At 40.2% G+C, this 24,644-nt stretch overlaps 1 protein-coding gene and 1 non-coding gene across 4 annotated transcripts in view; both read left to right on the forward strand.

Annotated features, from left to right (window-relative positions):
* The window catches only part of LOC128877093 (uncharacterized), a 193,306-nt gene that overhangs the window by 21,667 nt on the left and 146,995 nt on the right, over positions 1 to 24,644 (forward strand). The window contains exon 1 of one of the 3 annotated variants that reach the window (XM_054124093.1): positions 23,439 to 24,351. The exons of the other annotated variants lie outside the window; for them this stretch is intronic. The gene's annotated coding sequence lies outside the window, so the exon portion shown is untranslated. Of the gene's footprint in view, positions 1 to 23,438; positions 24,352 to 24,644 lie in introns of those variants that run through there. 3 annotated transcript variants of the gene reach the window in all.
* Positions 18,006 to 18,078, forward strand: Trnak-cuu (transfer RNA lysine (anticodon CUU)). Its single transcript has one exon. It is a non-coding gene; the product is annotated as a tRNA-Lys (tRNA).

Here is a 24,644-nt window from a genome sequence, read left to right on the forward strand (position 1 = left end):
GGTAAAAATGCTCGTGAAAATTGCGAATATCTGGTTTCATCAAGGGGAAAGCCCTTATAAGAAGACATTCTATAGCAAACGAATCCATGATTACAGAACGATCGATTAAAATTAGCTCTTTTTATAATTCGAATATTACTATTTACAACTTCCGTTCTTGGTCGTTACATTGCGACGGGTCCAGATAATAAAGTTCAATCAAATTGTTATTCTATGGTTACAAATGTACGTCATCATATTTCATCTTCGGAATTACCGGTCGCCGTACGCTAATTTATCTCAATACTACAACTATTTCTCTTCCAGAGAGTTCCAGTTCTCTTCCAGAGAGTTTGTAGGGATAAGAGCACAGTTTTTCTCACATTTGCAATGGAGAGTTATAAATTTTGTCCAAGGGTATCTGATTATCCACCAATTCTGCCAGGAAAGTTTTTCGACTTCCATCGCAATATTTTTCTCTCATTTTGGAGATATTTACCTATAAACTCCTCCAAGAGTCGACTATCTCGTTTCGATCTAGAGTCTCGTTATTTTCATACGAAAAAGATCATTCGTGTCCCGGGCTGCGATCGCACCTGTAAAATCGTTAGCGAGACAAAGGAGGTCATCGTTGTGTTTTCCTCTTAAGAACGCCAATAAATTCGACGTATCAAGCCCCCGGATCTACACGTTGATGCTGGAAGACGTACTAAAAAAATCTACGAAATGGGAATCTACGACTCTCGAATTTCGCCGGCGGATCTGTTGGCACCCACCACTTCCGGCGCGCTCGGGGCCCTGCACAAATCCCCCGGTTTTACTTCTTTTTCGTCAACTACACGTCGTACTGCTCGGCGATGTTCGCCATCGATCTTTAGACAACGTTTCAGATTTCAGTGTCGGGTTTTACGGGTCGCGAGGACGTTTTAAAGCTAAGCAGGTTTGGTGACTCCTGATCCTCCGAGGAAGATCAAAGAATTTAGTCGTGTCTCGGATGCAAACAGAAGTGCAGTAAATTCGTAAATTCTGTCAACGAGTATGGTCGCCATTTGGCTCGAACTATTATCGATTTCCAGATAAGTGGAAGATTCTCTCTAAATTGGATCACTTTCGATAGTACATCAAACAGTGATATTTCTAAGCATTTAATAAATAATATTGTCAAGGACACAATTTACCATCTACATATAACGAAAGAAAAACATTTATGATACATAATATATATTTATAACATGTAATCGCGATATGTTTATATAAACAATACATGATAAAATTGTAGTTATAAGAATGATGTGTGTGACTAACGACAAAATGTCCACTATATAATCGTAAACATTCTTGAATATTTTTATACCAATGTCTTCTTTTTCAACCAATTTTTAATCTATAACGCGTATTTTATTGTTAGGCACGCATCAATTTTACCGCTACTTTCTTTATTTCGTATATCGTTCGCATGTTATGAATATATCATTTGATAACGAATTACGTACATTTCCTGTAACATCAATGTCTAAAAACTGTTTGCCTACAGAACCGAAACAATTTCCATTATTATCTCTATTCACGGGACGAGGGCTATCCTGTCTCCGTGAATTGTTGTACTCGCGACAGATTTACGCAACGGTTTATTAATGCACAGCCAAAAGGGACGACAATGGGTTCTATCGCGTAACACAAAGTCATCTCGTAGCGTTGCCATCATTCACCATTAAACCACGAATAACGCGCGTGTTGAGATATGACGGTGCAAAAGAAAGATATTAACGTCAACGGGTGAAAAGGGGCTCTAACGAGACGCGGTACAGCCGACGAGACCGGCGACTGATCGAAATTATTCTTTCGGTGCCGGCAACGGAACACCAAAAAGCGAAAGTGGTCCGAGGACTCTCCGAGGAACCTGACGTGGATGACCGACCAGGCCGGTACATAACTTACGCGGAGGCGGCAAGACGGAGCTCCGCTGTCCATGCACGATATATGTGCACCACGTCGCACCACACCTCAGTTGAATAAATTTACATGCACCTCGGCTCAATGAGCTCCGACAAGTTTAGGCACCGTGGTAGATAGAGGACCACGATGGAAGCTGGAGGCGCACGGGATGCCGATACATGAAACGTGACCGTTTAACAATCGAAAGTGAACCTCCTCTGCAAATAACGAACACGTTGAAAAAAAAGTGACCAGAGTCGGACACCCAGTTCTTAATGATAACGATCATTTTTCAGCGTTTAAAGATTCTTTGGTCGATTGATAATTTTTGACAACGCAGATCGATGCAATTTCTTGTGCTCTACATAAAGCATCTCTACATTACTGACACACGTATGCCCTAAAGTTGTTCGTTAGTAGGTCTGCTTCCGTTATCTCGGCCACAAAATATAAGCACTCGAAGAACTGTTTCGTGTAGTTACGCAGGAATGCGGGCCCACGATTCGCACGGACGACTTGTCTAAATCTTGGGGATTACAGCATGGCATCTAATGCCATTACGGACCGGGAATGTTAAGAAGCTTAACCCATTAAAATAATCTATCAAACACGACATTGTCATTAGACGCTCGTGGCTTGTTGCACAAGCATACACACGGCACCGTGGTCCGTGTCATCCGCAGATCGCCGTCAATATTCAACGCTTCCATTCGCCGGTTGAACATCCATTATGAATATCTCGACTCGTACGATGTTCGTTGCCCGTCGAAGAAACGTCAAGCGTTTCTCTTGGGGGATAAATGCGTGGAAAACAGTAGGGGACAAGGGTGGCGCCCAGAGGCACTGAAAATTATGTGCTTTGCCAAGAGAACGGTTCGTCCTCGATGTGAAACGATAGAATCATAAACGATAGAATCATAAACGACACCGTCTATCTTTTCTTTTTTTCACGGAAAATGGCATTATTGTCGAAGGTCGTAATCTTCGCTTTTCTACATTCTATCTTTTAAAATCGGTAAAAGTTCCTTTTTAAGCGGAGACGTGAAGTAGAGATTCGCGATCAGTTTAATGCATTCATGAGATACAAGTTTGGTTGCCTTACAGAATTTTGCTTTTGGCGCAGTTAGATTTGGGGTAACGTGATATTTTCAAAGGAACAAAGTATGTACAAAAAGAGTACACTTTTGTACACGAAGTACCAACCTTGAATGTGTTAGATATTTTCGAGAGATTTAAATAACGACACGGTTGCCTTGCGGATCTTGAATGCGAATCAATGTTCAATGGGAGAGAAAATATTTACTAGGGGCAGTACGTGCAATACGTGCTCCGAAAAGACCATTTATATGAAAATCATGCATTGTCAACAAATGTCCAAGGCTGACGATCTTATTCTTTAACGTGGAAAACGAGAACATCAAATTCCGAAGCACGTTCGAATGACAAAATAATCATTTATTAAACATTCTATATTTACCGTGGCAATTTCATTTCGCATGCTTTATTTTGAAACAACATGAACTATATACATATTATATAACATTCGTAAAAAAGAATAAATGCTAATTTTTCATATAGATAATTTATGTAAAGAAAAATTGTTTAAATGTTCATGGTGGGCTGGTTTGAACATTCTTAAAAAAGAATAAATGCTAATTTTTCATATAGATAATTTATGTAAAGAAAAATTGTTTAAATGTTCATGGTGGGGTGGTTTGAACATTCTTAAAAAAGAATAAATGCTAATTCTTCATATAGATAATTTATGTAAAGAAAAATTGTTTAAATGTTCATGGTGGGGCGGTTTGAACATGTATTGCGATAATTTTTCAGAGACGTTTATATTCATAACCGGACAATTATGGCCTCCCTGTTAGTTCAGATTGTTTCGCTATACTTCTCAGAACACATGCTGTCAGAGTTATTTGGATCAACGCCTCGTTTCGAATTCTCTTTCGCCATAAAGTCAGTGTCAATAGATTTATGTCGTTCTGTTTTCGTCGCGAATTAACTGCGACGAAAAAAGGCCTCCACTCACCGACCGCCTAATCGGGTTGTTTGTTCAGAGGGCAAGCATGCAGGCGATACTTCGCGACACATGATAAGTTATTTTCGCAATTTAGCATTACTAAATTAAATCAAATCCTTTGTATTAGGTAGACTGGAAAGTAATGTCGTTTCTTTTACATTAAATTCAAACAAATTTTTAATAAATCTCCAGTTTCGATCAATTATGTAATCGGCCTAGTTATCAACAGACTTCTGCCATCTAATGTGCAAACTTTCGATGGCAGATCGATAAAAATCAATGAGCTGATGAGCGATAAACAAGTATTTAAAATTGCACAAACGACATTACTTTCCAGTACACCTAATAAAGGTTTAACGTTGTGGTGGTTTAGATCAAAATCATCATATTGAGTCTCACGTAAAAACTGCGATGTTAAAACGAATTTATCGATACCTATTGCAGTGCATAATCTGTATTCTGTATAAAAAAAAAAAAAAACAACAACAACAATAATAATAGACACGCATGGAAAACAGCTGGTTCATAAAGAGATTTGTACAGTGCCCTGTACGTTTTAATTTAAAGTAATAGCACCAATTTGGGGGCTAAACGATTAGGCCGCCTAAGCGCGTCGCGTAGCCACTCTAATCAAATGAAGGAGTACACGCGACAAATACGTCGAATGCATTAAAAGCGAGTCGGTGGCCGCGTCGGTTGATTGTGTTTATGCAGGAAACGTCTTCCTCGTCGCTACGGACAGATGTCATTCCACCCACGCTCTAATGTGGATTTCTTCGCGTTTTAGCACTCGCGCGAAATCAACGGGATTAGCTCACTCCAGCGGATTACTATTTTTAGAGACATGAAAGCGCCGACTTGTAGGTTCTTAAACCGTCATTTTCCCCGCGAGAAGTACGTAAATTGGCTTGGTGCTGGTGTCTTCTCTCGTTCTCTTTTCTTTTTTTTGCGGAATGTTGCATGTCAATCAAGGATCATGCGCGACTCTGCCGGGGGTGGTCAAATGGACGCTGAGCAACAAGTGGGCTTTACGAGCTGTCCGGGAGGGGAAATACATCCTCGGAATTTCTGGGAAATTGCTCGTCAAAAATAGAAGCAATTTAACTATATTAGATGAATCGACTGGGAGGAGGGATACGGTAGGTAATTGCGAAAATGGAATGAATGACACGGAAGAAGAATGAAAGCGAAAAGGAGTTTAATAGTGGAGTCAAGTATTTCTTGTCTCGGCTATGTCTTTTCGTCATATGCTCAAGCAGTAGAACAAGATACATTTTTCCAGAAAAGAACAGGCCGTAATTACAGACGCGATAGAAGCTATTACATTAAAAGATTATACATCGGTATAATCGGTAAACTGATCGATCCTAAGCAATATACGATACGTTTCTCTTTTGCACTTTACATTTTTGCACTTTACACGATACTTGCATGATACCGTATGTATCATAAATGTTTAATTATGTCGGATCAAGTTTTAATTATTCCAATCAATAGATACAAAAATATAGAAAAATATCTGACGACAAGCTGTGTAAGGGGACATATTTAAAAATCGAATATAGATCTTGTTCTATCTACAATTAACGCAGCGGATAAGATACGCGTAGAAACTGACGATGAAACCTTGGGCTCTGATCACTTTCCCATATTTATAACTATCAATGCAGAGAAAAGGTATTACGATAAGAAATCGTTTAAATTAAACTCCTGCCGTACTGATTGGAGTAAAGTTTTTACATACGAGAATTCGTACGAGCAATTCTTCTATCGAGGTTACGACTCACTTCCGGCGATTGAAAAATATAATATTTTTATAAATATAATAGCGAACTCAATTACAATCAGCACACCAAAACGAAGAGATATAAGCCGATTGGAACATAAAAATCCTGTTCCGTGGTGGGATCATGAATGCGACAAAATGAAAAGGTTAAGATAGGTTTCCTATAAAAAATGGGAACGTACAAAGGCTACGGTGCATATGTTAGATTTAATATGTTATAAAAAGGTGGCTGCTCAGACCAGAAAATTCGTCAAATACAAGAAGAGGGAAAGTTTTAAAGAGTTTTCCACAGGTGTTAAACCATGTAGAAAATATATTTAGTCATTTTCATTACGTGATCTCTGAGCATCGTATAATATTCAGATGTTCTCGGTAAAATTCGTAATTTATAGAATATCATAATATTTAACAATTATGGGTACTAAGGTATAAACAGCGAGCGAATAGTTTGCATACATTTGTAACGTTAGAATGGCTATAAAGAAATTGATCATTAATAAAACGTTACGGAAAACAGGTTACCGGCAAGATGATAATCCATGTTAGTGGCTGTAAATCCTTTCAAGCTTGCTACCTATATAATGTAGAAGAAGATCTGATCTTATTCTTCATAATCTTTTTTGCACTGTGCTGCAGTTTTTAATCGTGAATGGTTATAGCAACAATCTTGAAGTTGTATCAGAGAAACAGTTCGCTAGTGTGAAATAATATGTGGATAAATCCATGAGAATGTGCACAATTGCGAAAATATATAAAATATTGTTAGGTATGCTTAATACGTGTGCATTTGTATAATGTATATATGGTAACTCGCCAAAAGTGTTATTAATTAAAAGTGTCTCTTACAGCTCAACAATAATACACATGACCATTTAAGTTTCATTTATTTTTCTGTAGCTGCGAAAATATGAATACGCATAAAAATCTACACTCTAACAATAATGCTTTCATTAACGTTTTACTATTTCATCGGTACAATTTTAGATTATTTCGTCGATGCACTCGATCGATGCAACATTTTCGTTTAATTTTTCATAGTTATGGATTGTTCTAAATACATAATAAAATCCCGCGAGGATTAAACGAGGATGGATTTGAGGATGGAAATGATTTAAACGTTAATTTTACGGGACGTATTATCATCTACGTACGTACGAAGATATTTTGTAGAGTGTAGATGGGAGGAGAGATTTTCAAAGATAGCGTCGAGTTCACTTTACGTATATCGGGCGAGAATCGCGTAGTAACTTGTCACTTAATCTCAGAAGTTCACTGCATACGCTCATCCGCGAACATCGTGAGAGATGTTACACCAATTTCATCGATATTTATGAACAATACAGTGTCCAGTGGCACCGCGATACTGGCGCTTTAACGAAGCGAGCGAGCGGCCAGCCTCATGCAAATGAGGGTGGTCCCGACGTGTAGCTGGATAATGACTATAATAAATGTCGATTCAATCCTGATAAATCCCTGATTAAAGCAGTCGCAATTTGTCGTGAATATTCTTAACATGCTTCATAGTGTCCAGACGCTTCGAAATGAGTTGGAAGGATTCTCGTTAGCTACTAAACTGCTTCGTGACTTTTCACAAGAACAGGGAAGAATCTACCGTGAAACTAATGGAGCTTCAGGCTTCGGGTCTCCACGTAGAAGTACGACGTTCTTTTTATTCGTTAATCTTTTGTTCAACTACTATTCAGACGCGTAGAAGGAAATTTTGATTGTCCTCGAAACATGGTATAGCTCCTATTATAATCTTTTAATTTTGTCTTAATTTGATTTAAAATCTAATATCTGCAAGCTTATCGTTACGAATAGTAATAGAACAATAGATCCATTATTTGTATAGTTCGGTAGTTTTCAATTTTTCGAAAGACGTCTCGATCAAAATAGAGAACTTTTGCAGCTGAGAATAAAGATAAAAAGTGCGCTATTTTAGCCCGACTGGTGCTTAAATGCTTCAGAAGAAGCGCGGCAAATGCGCGTCTACTTAAGTCACTTTTTCCTAGCGGTCGTTATTTATCGTGGAAATGAAATACGTAAAATTGCACTGTCGGCAATCAGTAACGCGTTCTCGGTCGAACGTCGATGATAGTTTGTACGTTTTCCCTTCCGTTCGCTTCGCCTCGAAAAAAGACTATATTCTTCTAGGTTGCTCGCTGTTGCGGACCTTGAATTATCCGTGGCATATTACACAAGCACCACTAAGAACCCGCATTGCTGTGATTTATGTCAGAGAAACCATCTCACCTTGATTTCCGAAAAATGAGCGAAAAGAATTGATTACAATGCACTACGATATTACCGCTGCCAAGCCGGCTTTTAAACACTCTCGAATGTTATTTTGTGGTACGATAAAGAGATCAGGAAGGATACCACTACGTACGATTTAAAGTTTGATATTTTTATTCTCGGTCTTTTTTTTTTATAAAGAACTGTATAAATGTACAAGTGTTTTGTTTCGTTCTTCTGAATAAGTTAGTAGAAAGTCACAAATAATCTAGGACACCAAACTTCGTACTAATCCGTGCTTCCTACAATTTTAATTTTATCAATTGATTTATACAAATTACTTATGGTTTTGTTGTTTGTGACTATCTTCTATAATTAATCATTAAACATTAATTTTGATATCGTAATACATATTGAGTGTACCGGAAAGTAATGTCGTTTGTGCAATTTTAAATCACTTCTTAATCACTCATCAGCTCATTGATTCTTATCGATCTGCCATCGAAAGTTTGCACATCAGATGGCAGAAGTCTGTTGATAACTAGGCCGATTACATAATTGATCGAAACCGGAGATTTGTTAAAAATTTGTTTGAATTTAATGTAAAATAAACGACATTACTTTCCAGTCAACCTAATATTTGGTGTTCGTTTTGTTATATTGCGCCTAACAAGGCACTGGGAAAGGAATGCAATAGAAATTCGGGCGTCCCTTTCGAGAGATGATTCGTGGTCCAGCAAAGCGGGCGTTTCACGTCATACGAAGCGACGTAGCTGAACGCGCAACACAGGATGATCGTCGACAAGCGCACTCGCCTTTGGTATTCGTCGATCGTGCGGCGATAAATCCTCGATCGAGCGGGCCGCGCGCGATCGCTAAGGGTTAGCTACGCCGGTGTTCAATCAGAGTGAGTTGAGACTAATTTAGAAACCGAGATGTACAACGATCGCGCCCGCAGGCATCGCAAATTCGACTCGGAATCCTACCCCGTACCTAGAAGTTACGAGTGTATCTCCAAATGCATCTACCTCAGCCTCGCCCGCCAATTTAACGCTGCAATCAATTTGTCATTTAACTCTTGTGCTGTCGGACCTCCCTCGAAAAGATTTCCCTTTCTTCTTGTACGTGAACAATTCGCCGCGTTAACCCTAAACTCACTTCGTCTTCATTTGCATACATGCTGTTCAGCATACGTAAAGTTCTTGTATCGCTTCTTGTATTCTATCTGCCATCGAAAGTTTGCACATCAGATGGCAGAAGTCTGTTGATAACTAGGCCGATTACATAATTGATCGAAACTGGAGATGTAAATGTAAAAGGTCAGCTGTTCAGCTACTTTCTTAATTACCGATATGAATAATTCTTTGAATGTATCCGTCTGACGCAATTTTGTGAAACTGGATTAAAGGTGAGACGAGAGGTTGGAATCGCAGAAGATACCGATCGCGTCTTCGAAACCAGTAATTATTGAATAGTAAATGACAAGAACTGGGGATAAGAGGTGAACCTGTAACGAAGGCGTCCGTCGAGAATAAGCCGATCGATTATAAGGTGTCCTTGTAGCCCTCGGTGGCGCTAGGGGCTTCACGCTAGGGGCGCGTTCTTTTAATGATGTATTAGCGCCGTGTTTTGACACGAAAGAAGCGGCAACTGGCCGAGGTCGCATTCTTCTCCTTCTTTTTTCCTTTGTCCTTTCGTCCGGCTTTGAGTCCACGCGCGGCCTTTTCTGGCTCCCACCGTGTCAGCCCATAGAAACATTTCAGTGAACCACTTAACGTCCCGAAACCCTTAACCTTCAATTAATCAGTCTCGACGAGGACCGGTCAGCTGAGATTTTCTGGATCTTACAGCGGTGACGAGTTCTTCACGGTGGTATGAATCTTCATTTCAATGAGGCACGAGGGCCTCGATTAAATTGCCTCAGCCACTGAACTCTCAATTCGGCGCTATTGTCTCACGTTTGTCTTACATTCGAACCTCACCTAACCGAACGACAATTAGATTAAAAGTAAACGGCTATTAATTTTACTTCATCGATACTAATTTTCTGATTCATAAATATTTTTGAATTATTCCTTTTTTTTTTTTTTTTTTAATATCAAGCAGTGAAAAATATAAACACGTCTCTATCTCGAACTTTCGTAAAAATCCGGCTTTCGTGACCGAGCAAGATCGTTCAAATAGCATCCGTTCTGAACGTTGATCACCCTGGTCTATCCTTCTGTAACGCGGTTTGTCATTCTCGGATGTCCAAGCTGGCTCGTAAAAAGGTCGGAGAATTCCGTGGCTTCATTAGACACGAGCCGCAACAGGTACGTGCAGACTTACGATCGTCGATCCGAGAAATCGGCGTGCACGTGTCCTATCTTCGAGCAGCATCTATAGCCACGATGTCGAAAAATCGGACTCTTCGTATCTCGTAAGAAAGGCGTCCTACGGTTTCCAGGGCCCAGCCCCCAAAAAACCCCGAAAGAGTTTACGGGTTTCGGGGCACACCTAGAGAGCTGGCCCCGACAATAAACACACAGGGGCATTTATAATGAAAGAGGGTTCGGATGTGAGCATTTCATTTTCTTCCTCTCTTCCACCGTTACCATCTCTTTCGTTTCGTTAAACTAATACGCCCTCGCGGGGATGGGCTTGGCCTCGAACTCTCTATCTTCGCGTACATTAATCATGCTGAAAGGGTTGCCACGGGAATTGTCCTCCCCTCCCCCGCGCGGTATTTCTCTGTCCACTACGGACAGAGACTTAGCCCGAACCCGTGGCTATCCTGGAATTTGAAACTTAAGCTCCCATGGAAACGTTTCACACGCTGCTGATCCTCGATTTCTATTTTTCATCTCGTGTTCAACGTCCACCGTGTGCGAAACAAGTCGCGAGATTTTTTCGGTGTATCAACGCAGGCTTTAGATCGGAGCAGCGATTGCTAATCATGCCTAGGGTATGCATAAAGGGTATGCTTAAACCTCGGTGCGTTGTATCGCAAATGTTGCGCGATGAAACTAACGAATTCTCGTTTGCAAACTTATTTCTACATATGTAATGAATTTTTTATCGTACAAATTTTACCGCAATTGTAATGATTCTTTACTTGTATTGCTAGAAAATTTAATGCATTTTTTATTTACAATTTTCTTACTACAAGTCTAGTGAATTTTTATTCTTAAAAGTATTCGTTCAAAACTATTAATTCAATTGCTTTGAATATTTTTACGTATACGCAGTTATCTGTCTTCGTGTTATTTTTCGACATAATAATCCTTTACTCGAACAACTGTCCGTCAATGGTGGCGTCGTTAAATTAACTCGTCAGAGAAATTGCTTTCGCTCGTCTCGTTTCGTTCTAGCCAATCAGGGGAATGGCCATGTACCCGAACGCGCTATCTTTGCATACATTAATCACGAGAAAAGGGTTGGCGAGGGGATTGTTCTTTCGCTCGGATCGCGCCAGTCGGCCCTTTTGGGTGCCACCATCTTTTCCCATCCGTAACTCTATACCTATACCCGGAATTCCAAATTGAACCGCATTAGAGGTGTTCCGCGCGTCGTTTCCCTAGATTCTCCGATACGGGGAATTCCAGTATTCGTGGAAGCTTATCTCGTTCCGTCTTATCCGGAACATCGAGTTCGGATACGTTTTTCTCCCCGTTTAATTCCAGGTCAAGAAGCTGACACGAAAAGTAGCAAACTTTGCAACGAAGAGAGAGTAGAAAAACACGAAAAGTAGAAAGTAGAAAATTGGAATAGAAAAAGAAATTTGGTTATTTCACAAGCATTTAACAGCGACTCCTAATGCGGTTTCTGCTTTTAATTTTTTTTAAATTTCTTCGATAGTGTAGGAAATATCCGGGGACTAATTTTAAACCCCGTTACGATTTTACCGCTGCTCTTTATTTCACACCTACTTTCGTTCGTTTCTCCTTACATTCTAACGTTCGTCCTCGCATTCGCTCACCGTTTCTTGTATTCTCTCTTTCTCGCACTCTGTCTCCATCCTTGCCAATCGTACGCTCGTTTACAAACATTCCATCTATCACGCTTCCTGATTCGCGCTCTTCAAACATACACCCATGCACACCTAATTACGCGCGCCATCTCCGCGACTGGCGCGCAATTCGATCTCACAATAGTTCGTTTTTCCTAAGCGTGACCTTCCCTCGATCCAGCAACCCGATTCGTAACTCCTAATGTGGTTTCTGCTTGAAATTTTCTTTAAATTCTTCGATAGTACGTTTCTCCCAAGCGTACGGACCTTCCCTCGACCCAGCAACCCGATTCGTAAGATATTCGTATATTCTGTGGTGAACGTGTCGTAGAGGTCCAAGCCAAGAATGTCCACAAAGCTTTCGGGAAACCGCGCCACCCGTGGTCATGGCAAGTTCAGTGCAACTGCAGGGTGTATATAGTCACCTGCTTGAGCGATTAGTTTCATCCATCATACGCCATAAAGGAAGTCGAGGGCTGAACAATATCTGATTTCGGGGCTCGACCTGTGTGGCGTTTCCCTGTCGTGGTGGGGTCCCGAGGTTCCCGGGGACAGGAACCCTTTTGTGGACAACGGGGCCACCCTCTATAAAAACGTTTTCCCAAAGGGAACCGGCGCGCGACAACCTGTCCTTTTTACAACGCCTCGCCTCTATTCAATAACGTTGTCCACGGATGATCGTGTAAACACCGATGCGTCGTAAAATACGTAGGACGGACAATGAAACACCTTTACGGCGTGTCGGATCGAGAGACCACAATATTTTCACGGCCCTCATAAATGGAAAACAATGCAAACAGGATGTGCTCGTTGTTCCATCGGCATTGTCAACGACACGTGAATCGCGCCAACGTTCGGATTAGATCGGAGCGTTATGCTCTTAAGAATCGCGGTGGTGAATACTTAATCGTCAGGAATGTATATTTATATATCGACCAACCGCGGTTGCGAACGAAAACTAGGATTAGTTCCACGAGTATTCGTCGAACCTAACGTCGAGATTGTTCGTAAAGTTTTCTGTCTAATAGAAAATCACAGCGAAGCAGCACCTTCGTGACTCCTAGCGTCGCATACTTCTCTGAAAGATCTAACTGTTCCGTCTGTCAGAGTGGAGGAGAAAAGGGCCATACACGGATTCGATATTAGAAAAAGAATTCGATATTCGAAGAATTCGTGCCTAGGAGACCGTGGTATTCGAGTCCTAGAATCCGGGATCGGTATCGCAGAAGGTTGAGCGTGGCATAAAGTTTTCGGGTCATAATGACCATAATTACGGCACGATAGCCATATCGTGACTATTAATAGCTTCATCCTGGAAATCAGCCTTACTCGCGTGAAAGAGAAATCTAAGGGAAGAGTAAATTACACGGTAAATCGCCCCGATTATGCAACATTCACAAACAATCCACGTTCGAGTAGGCTTGTCGAAGCATGAAAGCGAGTTCCACGGACAATTTTCTCGGTTTCGATGGTGCCCTTCGATACGATTACAGAACTGATTGAAATATATACACATACTTCAGGGTGGCATGTTTTTTTCGGGGGCAAGGATCATCGCGAGGCTTCCATTAGTTTTTACGCTTTCGTCGCACGGATTGATCGATGATTAAATATGCAAATTGTCACCTCGTATACCGGGGTACCATTTACCGGTGTCCGCGGTCTTCACTTAAAACGAACACGGTGGTTCCAGCTTTTGCGAATTTTCATAATGAAATAGCCGCAGACCGAACTGTATTTTTTTCTGCGAGTGTATTAATTTGCTTACCTCTGCCCGAAGTTCGACATCGTCCCGATAAGAACCTTTAACGTAATGGCGGTTATTATGATAATCGTTTATTACGAGAGGAATAGAAAATAAAAATCGCCCACGGAGCACATTAAATTACGCTCCACCTCGTTGTGCCTATACGTTCCCGATGCATAGCTACTATTACGAGCCTGTATACAGGGTGTGCCCCAAACGAGTCTCCATGTTTCATGTGGTTAACTCGGAAGACGTGTCGTCGGTGTGTTACATCAAATGCCACATTTACGTAGTTTACGTAGCTTCTAAATATTAAAATAAAAGATACCAATCGCTACTTTGGATTGTAACGTTTTCAACCATGGTTCAGAATTGTAGAACGAAGAATTTTTTATGAGGAATTTGAAAATGTTAAAGAAGTAAATATTACGACAAATGTCAAGTTATCTAATCTTCGCCAGTCTCGAGACAAAATTTTAACCTCGTAGAAATTGTTCACGAGTTTCAGACAGGCAGCCAATGTGTTAATGGCTTAGTGCAAGCAATAAAAGACGATAGACGAAATTTTACTACATCTGTAGATTTTAATTTTGCTAATCCGACGACATTCTGAACAGCATAGAGAAAATCTGCCCATGTGGTAGATATAAAAAAAACTCTGTTGATTGCAACTTTTGCTTAGTTTAATCCTACCACCTTTACGAGTGACATCCTGTACAGCAAAGAAAAGTTCGTACGCAGACGCAAAGAACGGAAGTCCCGTTGGTTGTAATTTGGCGTAGAGTAATCCTTCGATTTCGATTGAATCCACGGTAAGGAAATGATAGTAATGTGAACGCATAAAATAGAAATCCTGATAATTATACTTTTTCATATAGCCCGATATCGCTTATCTAATAAATAGGAAAAGAAAGAAGGCGAACCACTGTAATCACGGAGCGCTGAAAGACTTTTCTCGTAGAATTAGGTTCGTTAGAATTCCTCAAAGAATTTTCTGTGAATTGGTACCATGATTTTATTCCAGCTCCAAATATGAAGATCGTATAATTCCTGTTTACTTATTATAGCAACCTCTAACTAAATCTCTACTGATCTATAGTTTTTAGAGGATATTACCGTTACCTCTTATATAATTAAAAAGTAGTATCGAACGGTCTAGGCTGAAAAGCTTGCTAATTGCAACTTGTGCGCAGGGTAATCCCGTCAATCTGATGGGATACACCCCGTATAGCAACAAGTGGGTCGTACGTAGCCATATAAAATGGGAACGTCCGAAATACGCGAGGAGCAGCCCACGGGCTGAAATTATGCTTCGATTATTCGTGTCTGGGTGGTGGACGAGGGAGAAGCAGCCGCAGGTGGGAGGCATAGCAGGGCTAAGCAGCTTCGCACAAGTCACCCAAACCCTCTTTACACGTGATCAATGCCGCTCTTCTCTCCTTCCGTGCCTTCTTATTTTATACCCTTTATTTTTTACCCGGTCATTTTTCTTTTGTCCGTCTCTTTTGCGCCCCTTACCTTTATTCTCATTCTCCCGGTCGTCTCTCATAAGCCGCACGACGTCGGGCGTCGTGTCTTCGGCCGAAAATCAGGGTTCCGATAAGCAAACACTCGCCCGCGCCGCTCTATTATTAAACTATAAAATCCGAGGGTCCCAATGGCGCCGGAACCTTCGACGGATCCCTTCGATTTTTGACAATCGATCGGCCGCGATACGCACCCTCGTTCTCGCCGCTTGGCTATGGGTTGATTGAGACGTTTCGAGGTAGACGAACGCCGAATATTCGATAGGATGTTCAGAGCTGTGATTATAATACCGATCGGGAGTCATTTAAATGCAAATGCAAATTTTCGGGGGACGTTTGAGGTTTAAATAGAAACATGACGGGGAATGCTGTCGCGAGGAACCAGGGGGTGGAAGTTACGCGTTAGATCAGGCATTGAACTCTTTGCAGTCGAGAGGTGAGTTTCAATCATCGTTAGGTTGCACGCAGAAAATCTACGATACCTAATGTTTCTTTAGGTTTCATTTCTTTGGAGCTCAAAGCGTCAATAAACCTCATCGCTGAGGTAAAGGTGACCTTATTCTCAAATCTAGATAGCTTCGAATTCGTGGCAATAGACATTGCATAGTTAACATAGTTAACATTAAATAGTGTAATCTTTAACTGATCGAAGAGAAACCTTGTTAATTGCAAGTTTCAAGGGAGTAATCCTTACTTTGCACAGGAATATTATTAGAGTGTTTGTCTGTATGTATTTCAGATTTTTTATTGCCTATTAGTAAGGAGCCTGAAATATAATGCTATTCAAAAATGATATTGCCCTCAGGGGCTGTAGCGATGTTTTTTAAGCTACAGCACGGGCTTAGCAACCCCGAGGTACCCGAGCTAGAAGGGTACCCTGCCTTAAGTAAGCCAATAGATGAGAAGTAAGAGATACTGCAAACAGTATCGTTAGGTTGTCCCGAAAGTTTCTTTCGCGAGTTGCGCTCAATTATTCTACGTGGTCGTGTTTATATAAATAGACAATCTAATTTCATATATATTCATGTCGTAACAGTAATGGAGCAAAATGAATCGTGGACAATTCAGTAATGTAACATAAAACATAAAATATTGTGCATGTATTACTTATTAATAAAGCGAAAGAAACTTTTCGGGCAACCTGATAAAACATTGCAAGAGTCATGTAAGACGATGACAAGAAGAATGGAAATAAGCTAGTAATAACCAAGCAGTAGTGCAATAACTTTATATAATAAGTTACGGACTTTAAATAAATGAATGAATATTCAAAAGTGATGAAGCGTCCACGATTAAACGCAACAAACGCCACGCCATTGGACTGTCTGTGCTTTCGTAGGTCATTCTTTTACCAGCGTATCCTGGTCACGCCCTTGTTCAAACGTCGCTGCCCATGAGATGATTATAACATCGCCAGCCGAAAATCTATGGGCTCATTATACCCCGTAAAACGCAATGAATTCCTCCAATTTAATAAATGTGAAAGTTCAAGAAGAAAAATTAAAATTAAAATATTATAGTAATAGCGATGTTAAAATGAAAAAAGTCTGGTTGTAAAACGTACATTGATTGGAAATAATAAATCGTTTTTGGAAATCAATTTTCAATTAAACGATATTTCTTAAATAAATTTTCTCGGAAACGTCGAAAGCTATTTGGAACTGCAAAAGCGTTTATGACATCTCGTGAAAAAAATTGAAGAGAAAAGGTAGAAGACCCATATATCCTAACGATGAGAAAAAATCTCTTCACAATCCCTTATAATCCCCAACAGAATAATCTCCAGCACTTCGGAATAGAGACGCTCTGTGGATCAGTAAAGTAATCCTTTCAGACGAAACAATCATTTTTCTATCCACGAATCATTATTGATTGTTACGCCACTTGGATTGAATTTATCTACTGTAAATGGAATAAATGTGCGTGCTGTTTCACACTGTCTGCTGTAAATAACGTTAACCGACCCACCTCGAGCGCTGAGTGTCTCTTGAATGGCAATTCCCTCCCTATGATACCGGAGTAAAATTTCTCATAAAACATGCTACCTGGCTTAGAGTAGCGAAGCGTAAATTTGAGATATCCAGTATAACCGTTGTAGACAGCCTGAAATAAATTTTCATTGCCACACCACCTGTAAATTACGAGCTCAGAGTCTTACGGCTGTCCGAAGGGACTATCATCGGGTCTCTGGCTTCCGACGGCTGGCATTCAGTTGAAATTGCCACGGAACTGTAAGCACTAAAACTGCAGAGGGAAATCTGACCTGTTGTAAAGTAACCATGGCAAACTGATCCTCGAACGAAGGATCGGTAACCGGCAATTTTACGTAGGCTAACCAAACAGATAACAGTACGTATCCGCCTTAAGTAAGCACTCGACAGCCTCTAACGACACTTTATCGATCCCTCTTCCGCTCGAAATCCTTGTTGACCACTTAATCCTCGGAACCTGAAACGCGTTGTAAATTATACACGTACAGGTCGTTCGAATTGTGAAATTCGCGTAAAAAAAAAGGGGTCCCACGCAAAGTGCAGAAGCGTGTCCTTAATGGAGACGTCGACGGGACGTTTTTCCGAACTGGATTAAAGTCCAAATATTGGCAATTGACCATCGGCGGATATGAGTATACCACGCTAAAAAAATAATGCGGTATAAGTTGATGATAATAGTGATACAAGTAATTATATCTTTTTTCTTTTTATAATGTTACATTTACATTTAATATTATATTAAGAGAGATCGTAAACGAAAAATGTTCAACTTTGAACGAAGTAGTATAAGCCCGGCTAGCTCAGTCGGCAGAGCATGAGACTCTTAATCTCAGGGTCGTGGGTTCGAGCCCCACGTTGGGCGGTTTTTTTTCCTTCATACTTTATATATCGATATTTAAATTTTTATTACGTTCCTTTTTTACATTTATTACATTCATATCGTATTTTTACAAAATATACAAAATCAATCGTTACAGAAACCTAAAAAAAACTACTTTTTACTCGTTGATCGCTTATTATTTTAATCGTATCTTTTTCCCTATTTACACTCGCTAACTTAAAACGTCTTTGTATTATACATAACATTTTATAATCTTGCATTTAATCTATGATTTTACGAAGATTATCGAATCATAGACTCGTAAAGTTTGTATACATTTTTTCCAGACACTCGGTATAAAAACCACCGCATTACGAAGCTAAAAATATAACTGCCCAGATCTGAATTATAACTTTTACTATGTATCGCCAACAGGAAGGACGGTAAAAAAAGTCTAGCGAAGGCGCAAGAACCGCGGAATTAAGCTTTTAGGTGCAAGTTTTCAATGATCGACTTTATGTCAGCCTTAGCGCGCTCTAAAAACGAACAGTCAACGTAATTGCTCCGTCGTCGTTTGACATAAAATGAAGCTTCTGATGAAGGGGAGGTCCCTTCAGCGTGAATGAAAGCAATTATGCGCAAAAAAAAGTCGTGGAACGCCGTCCGGTTCGATACAGTTAAAGCCAGTGTTAAAGATAAGATCGCCCCGCTTGACCGATCACCGCTCAGATCACCGATGATCGAGGATCAGCAGTCGATTCCCTTCCGAGCACTCTTCTTCACGGTCCTCCTAATTATTTTATTGCCGTCGTCTATTTCATTCGCCACCCTCTGATCAGTGCGGACCGTCGCTCCATTTTATTTATATCAGCCATCACGAATATCGCGGTGTCAGCTGGACGACTTTGATCAAATCGGTAGCAGAAATTAAACTATATATTAGGTTGTCCCCTAAAAAGTGACTCGCGTTCAGTTATTTTGTGTGGCAGTGTTTATAGAATCAGACAACCTAATTTCTTAGATGTTGATGTCGTAACTGTAATGGAGCAAAATGAATTGTACACGATTCAATAATGTAACATTATACATAAAATGTTGTTCATGTATTACTATTTAACACGTTGACTGCCGGACTGATTCCCAAGGGAATGCCTACAGGGTTAAAATTGTGACAGTTGTAAACTAAAACATCCGACATTTGTCGTGTTATTTATTTTTGTATTCACGTTAAAATCTACGAATTCAATTCAGACTTATTTTCATTGATACATTAGCTCTTAAAATGAACTGCTGATGTTCCTTGGCGAACATCTTTGTCACCCATATATGGGTGACGTGGCGTTCAGCGTGTTAAGGAAATGGAAGAAGCCTTTGGGACATTCTAATAGTTGAATATTATTATGAGTACGCATCTATCGTTAAGACCATCGATCAAATTTCACTTAAACGATCACAATTCTTTGAAATAGAATCATTGATTAGATAATTCGTCCGCACGACCAGCATAATATGTAACCGTGCAACCCTGCTTCGATTTCTCGTAAATCTTGTATATATAAATTAACAAGTTTTTATTCCGAATTATTGGAACAAGATTCGCAAGTTTCGCACGCGTGGGTTTCGAGGTACTATGAATGGGCGGGGAGAATTCGTTTCTAATTTATGAATGAACGTGCTATTATCGATCTCGAAGTAATAATTACGCGATCTCCTAATGGTAGAGCACCTGAATTATTTCTCTCGCGCCAATGCTCGCGTATCATTCATTGATTAAACAGTGTCGCTAATACGGGTTTAGCCGTGTCGCACCACGTATCTCGGAAGCTAGACCAACATATATTTACGCCCACTTGTTGAATTTCGCGTCGATTTATATTTATAGGTCTGGTTTATACAGAGCGGCGCCGTGGAAGTGGTGGCGACGTTACAAATTGTTCGTGGCTAATCGTTCGTAATATCGAACGATTCAAATCCGAACAAGCTGTGAGAAAATTTAATATCTCTATCTATACTTTCCATTCAAGACTTTGTTGTTATTTTGTAACTGGTGCAGGAAGTTACTTTGAAAGTGGTAGACGCAATTTTTTATTATTATTATGGGGATAGAGAGTAATTGAATACAACATTGAATAGTAATTTAGAACAGAAACTAATGGAACGTGTAATATTGAGAGGAGTAGGCAATTAAATTCTAAGAAGATTAATGTAAATCTCGACTTTTAATTTATACACAATATTATACATTTAATATTTTATATACAATAACTATTTTGGGGTGGTTGCTTCTACCTACAGACAAACTAAATTAACCATTGTAATTATTGACGTAGGTATAAGTTTCGTAGAATATAATAGATTCCCAGGAAGAAATGTGGAATACACGTGTTCACAACGGAAAGGAAACATACTCGTAAATGGTTTTCCAAAAGAGCCTCTAACATTGCATTTTTTAATAAAAACATAAATAGTATGAATTATTAGATAATCCTGAGGCCCTTTTTGCAAAACCCATTACAAACAAGAAACTTTAGGAAAATATTAATTCCTAAGATTGTTCAGCAATATTTTAACGATCAACTCAATCGGGTTATTTTAGTTCATTAGAGTCAGGTGAAGTTCAATCGTTACTGAAACTACCAGTTGCATTTTTTACCTTCGAACCGGGAAATTGCAATTCTGCTATTAAATTGGCAAATGACAAATTAACCTTGGCAGAACATGTTGCATTTCTCGACACTCGAACAACCAGTTTGGATCTTGAGCATTAACGTGAAGCATTGCTACACAAGTAATTCCTCGCATAAGCTGAACTCGACGTAAATAATTTATTTCTTGTAGATACTAATATCTCAACGTTGTCGATCGAAGCCTATCTTTTAATTAATGACATAATATTGTGCTGGGTTGCAACGAGAAGAAATTTGTCATACACAGAGTAATATTGGATCGAAAATTCACGCCACTTCTACTTTTGCTACTCAAATTGATACGTGAAACACACGAGTATACACGTCATGACACAAAATACTACCTCACTTCTCCACGACGAGTATAGCCGTCAATCACAGCCGACTGGTTAAGAAACTCTTTAGTATCGCCATCGGGAGAATGAACATGCGTTGTCTTCACAAGCGACCATATTAAAAAGAGCCGAGCGACCCGCCCTTTAGTACCATCTCTGCGCACCTGATTTGGTAATTGTATATTATTCGGTTATGCGTCCGCGAGACAAAATGGCGTGTCTACCAATAGGCGACGCAGTTTCCAAATCATGGGTTATCTTTAGATACTACAGGTGTGTACGAGGCGTCAGTGGTGCGTCGACGCGTATGATTCGATCCTTTGCCGGAGGCGGCGCATACTAATTCTCTTTGCGTGCTATTAATAGAACGGAATTTAGCAACAAGTGACGTCCAAGGGGGAAATAAGGGTGGATGCTGCGGCCATAGATTCAAGAGGTATACGCGTATTACGTAAATGGGGGTTTCTAATTGGATTGGTCACCTCGATTATTGCATGAATATTCAGTGCGCCAAGAATCGATGTCCTGGTGCAATCCTCGGATCGAGGGACAACAATATCCCCCAACGTCGACGGAAGAATGTAAATTCTCGTGGCGCCTTCTAATCTTCGAACGGACGGGTATCTCCGGTCTCATATCCATCAGTATGCACCGCTCCATTTCGTCATTTTTCCAGGCTGTCGCGAGTCAGGCTCGTATCCTTTCGTATTTACGAGGCGCGCGGTTAAGTGCGCTTTAAGTGTCTCGGATCGCGGCAATCGGCAGGGAGAGAGTTAACGCTAACTATGCACGGTCGGTCGTCAACGACAGTGGCAATCGCATGGAAAAATATTTCCACCTTCTTCTCTTTTTTTTTTTCCCGGACGAAAAGTCACGAAACTGGAACTACTTATCCGGGGCTATCTCCTAGCGACGAAGTCCTACGAGATGTTCGACAACCGTAGAAATTTTACGCGCCTCGTAAAAGTCGAATGCTTAGGTATCGGGAATGCTGCGGGCTCAGATCCACAACGAACGATATCTGCCCTTTATCTTGGTACACGTCGTGGAAACCGCTTGTACGCTGTTCTACCGAATGAGATAGTTTTCCCCGAAAAACCCGCTATTTTCGGAGCTCAAAAATGCATAACCGATGCGTGATCCTTTCCGTTCCTCTTCTTACGATCCGCGGGGCAGTACCTTGTTAACCCCTTCGTTCCTACACGTACACGGAGTACGTATTAATTTCTTCTTTTCAACCAGCACCGGTCTATCTAGTTGCAAACGTAACTTTAATTAAAACAAGAAACAGCCTGCGACGATGCGGTATCATCAGTTCTTGGCGTTCCTTCGGAGGAGTTGCATGTGAATTAATGAAACGCGCTATTCTCGTTTGCGGCGGAAGACAATTTTTTATGATAAAAGTAAAAATAATTTCCAATTATTAGAATCGAAGAAAATGTCGAAAGCGGAATTCGTTATATTTATAATATAATCTAATAATTCTACTCGATCTTGAATTTCTATTAGACTATTCTAGTAGACTATTCAACTATCTTTCTAAATTCGTCACAGCTGAAATAAAGTTCGAAAAGTATAGAAAAATGTGGATCCACTTTCTGATATGTTGACGAACAAGTAGGTGCCACCCTGTATAGATAAAGAACGTTATCTACGTACATTTTCCGTAAACATGTCTAGGCAGAAATGATAACAATGTTGCTATCTGTGTGATGCAACAAGTCGTCGCGAGTTATGTTCGAAGTATGTGCGCACGCAAGAATAACGTGCTACCTGACTCCGAACGTAACCGGTTCTTGTTATTAAATTTTTCGATTTTGTCCATTTGTTTATCGGCTACAAAAACGTTTAATAATTTAAGTGCTACCATTTATCATACAATCCAGACATTCGATAAATATGCATCTGTGCCAAATACAGTTTATTTCTTCGATTCTTAATATTTACTTCATTGCCACGATGTTTAAATATATTTAATTCGTACATTTAAATGTGATAAATGGTACAATAATATTATAATTATAAACGATAAACATGGTAAATGTTCAATTACCGAAATAGACGAAGTATTAGGTTGTCCGAAAAGTTTCTTTCGCTTTATTAATAAGTAATACATGCACGATATTTTATGTTTTATATTACATTACTGAATTGTGAACGATTCATTTTGCTTCGTTACCGTTACAACATGAATATCTATGAAATTAGACTATCGATTTTTGATAGATGGTGCCGGTCTGAATATGTCGAAATGGCTGAAAACAAATAACATATATATGTACATTTCTTAAAAGGTGGAAAGGTTGTGGAACAAAATGGTACTCGTGTAATTCAATAAATATACATATAAATAAATGTATATTATAATTAAAATGTGCCTTTGAAGTTTTCTTAAAAATTGCCACGAACTTTCTGGACAACCTAATATTTCAACACGACTACATAAAATAATCGAGTGCAACTCGCGAAAGAAACTTTCGGGACAACCTAATAATTTTAATCTAAATTTAAAATCGACTGTAAATTCCCTAGGGGTTGCTCCTCGAAAAATCGCTGTCGTTGCAACCATACTTCTTTGCGGCAAGAGCGTACGAGGCTACAAAGCACGTTTCGTAGAAATTTGGCCGCTTTCATCGCGAAATATCCAACACGAATTAAACAGACAAAAAAAAAAGAAGAAGAAGTCCTTGAACCAGAGATGGCATCGCATTTCGTCCGGTATTTACCATTCGACAATGGATTTTTCTCATCGATCAGTAGCCCGGAAAGACTTCACAAACGGAAACATTTCCCCCAGGATGAATTTAAGGGACGACCTTGTTACCATTTACTGGTACGCTCGGCTGACCTCGATCAAGCTTTCGCTCGCGTCTAAGGAAGATTGAAAAGGAAACGAAGCGAAGTAGCCGTAGAAAACGACAACTCATGCGCGTCGCGGCTGATCGCGGTCTCGTGCATTGCACGGTGGCGTGAAACAAACACTACGAGACGTCCCGTTAGCGAAACAGAGGCGGTAGGACAGGAAGAATAGCCACCAAGAGTAAAGAAACGGACAGTAGGGGACGGTGGGGGGGCTACAGAACACGGAAGAAAACGCCAGAAAGGGAGAGGAGTCGATAAGATACAAAGTGTACCGAGCAAATAAGCCGGAACGGGGCCAACGCTGAAAATATCGAACCTGGATCGAAAGGACGAAGAAGAGGGAAGAAAAGGACGGAGAAGATCGAAGTAAAAGGAATCGTGACACGGACGCGCGTGCAACAGGCGATTTCCAAAGCGATCTATCTTACCAGGTTTGCAGGTGTTCACGCTCGTCCTTCGTGGCCTTGTTAACGGTCTTCTTCTTTCTCTAGCCTGGCCGACGCCTTTATCTTTCGGCATCGACCTAGCAGCGCAGGGACACGTGGAGGAATAATTATCCTGCGATGCTGAGTTCGTTAGCAAGCGGGCAAAGAGAGTCTGTCAAGCACGTTGGAGGGCTAGAGAAGAGACACCTGCTTCGGTTCACTTGAAATTCTTCCAAGACAATCATTTTATTGACACTTCGAGTTCCAAAGAAATGAAACCTAAGCAAACGTTATTGTTG

This window comes from Hylaeus volcanicus, chromosome 5 (assembly GCF_026283585.1).
Source record: "Hylaeus volcanicus isolate JK05 chromosome 5, UHH_iyHylVolc1.0_haploid, whole genome shotgun sequence".
Classification (NCBI taxonomy): domain Eukaryota; kingdom Metazoa; phylum Arthropoda; class Insecta; order Hymenoptera; family Colletidae; genus Hylaeus; species Hylaeus volcanicus.